Source organism: Crinia signifera, chromosome 3 (assembly GCF_055691185.1).
Source record: "Crinia signifera chromosome 3, ASM5569118v1, whole genome shotgun sequence".
Taxonomy (NCBI): Eukaryota; Metazoa; Chordata; class Amphibia; order Anura; family Myobatrachidae; genus Crinia; species Crinia signifera.
In genome coordinates this window covers 20431648-20433221 of record NC_139219.1, presented here as the reverse complement: position 1 = coordinate 20433221, position 1574 = coordinate 20431648, and the positions used below count along the sequence as shown (strand labels likewise).

At 56.0% G+C, this 1574-nt stretch overlaps 1 pseudogene; it reads right to left on the bottom strand.

The window, feature by feature from the left end:
- Positions 1 to 285: 285 nt before the first annotated feature.
- LOC146066120 (U2 spliceosomal RNA) lies at positions 286 to 495 on the bottom strand (annotated as a pseudogene).
- Between the last annotated feature and the right edge of the window lie 1079 nt (positions 496 to 1574).

Genomic DNA, 1574 nt, shown 5'->3' with positions numbered 1-1574 from the left:
AGACTCCCTTAGGGGCTGCACCCCCCTCGGAAGAGCAATCTACTCAGTCCCAGTGTTTCTCCGCTCCCAGGGTTAAGATACTCGGCTGAGCTTTTCGCGGTCTCCCCATCAGAGGCTACGAACCTCTGGAACAGGAGCCATCTACTCAGTCCCAGCCTTTCTCCGCTCCCTGGGAATGGATACTAGACTGAGCCTTTCGCTGTCTCATCCTTCGGGGGCTACGAACCCCGTCAAGAGAGTCAAACTACTAAGCCCAGTGTTTCTCCCCCCCTCCTACCAGTGGGTTTACGGAGCCTCCTACCACTGGCAGAGGTGAAGATACTTAGTGAGACTTTTCACTACTCCCGGGAAAAAACAGAGGGGTCCCACACCCTCCGCCCATCAGAGCAGCTACTCAGTCTCACCTTTCTCTATTCTCTGCCAGAGGCCAGTCCATACCCAACTGATAAGAACAGATACTACACTTGATCTTAGCCAAAAGGCTCTGACTCATATGACAGAGAACCAGCCCAGTGAGCCCACAGTGACACACTCTGCCTCTCCATGTTACACAGCAAAGACACAGCTACACACCAGACACACCAGGTGAGCGCCCCACACCTCCATACCTCCCAACATGACCCTCTCCAGGAGGGACAGAATGCTCTGTTTGTGGACTTCCATCTTAATTTATGATTGTCATCACCTGTCATTTTAAACAGGGTAATTGATAAGAAAGGTGTTTAAGCACAGGTGATGGTAATCCATAAATTAAGAAGAAAGTCCAGAAACAGAGCAATGTGTCCCTCCTGGAGAGGGTCATGTTGGGAGGTATGCACCTCCCTAAATGCCCCCACCCCCATTCACGGCATCCCCACGATTAAATGGCACATGCAAAACACTGACATGGCTATGGTCAACAATGAAAAAGGTTGACAAGATTTATTTTTCACTTTTTCAATGTTTTCATATTCATTTTCATGTGTCGACATGGACACCAATGAAGTGCCACACTTATGTCACCATTTACATGTGTTGACCTTTCTGTGTTGATTTTTTCTTGTGGCGATTCACGGCACCCCCGCGACCCCCCTCCCGCGATTCGCAGCACACCCCCCGCAATTCGCGGCACCCCCGGTGACTCCCGCGATTCGCGGCCCCACCCTGTGACACCCCCCCCCCTCCTGCAATTCGCGGCACCCCGCGACCCCCCCCTCCCACGATTCGCGCCAACCCCCCGGGCCCCCCCTCCCGCGGTTCACAGTGCCCCCCACGACCCCCCTACCGCGATTCCCCACCCCTGACCCCCCTTCCTGTCATTGCGGCAACCCCCCGCCCCCGCGACCCACCCTCCCGCGATTCACTGCAACCCCCCCGCGCCTCCCCCATCCCACTATTCGCGGCACCCACACCCCCCTCCCGCGACCCCCCCTCCCTCAATTCACAGCATCCACCCACGACCCCTCCTCCCGTGATTCGCGGACACCCCTCACCTCCTCCCTCCCCCCCCCCACCCCCGCGCATGATTCACGGCAACCCCAGGATTAAATGGCACATGCAAAACACTGGCACGGCTATGGTCGACAATGAAAAAG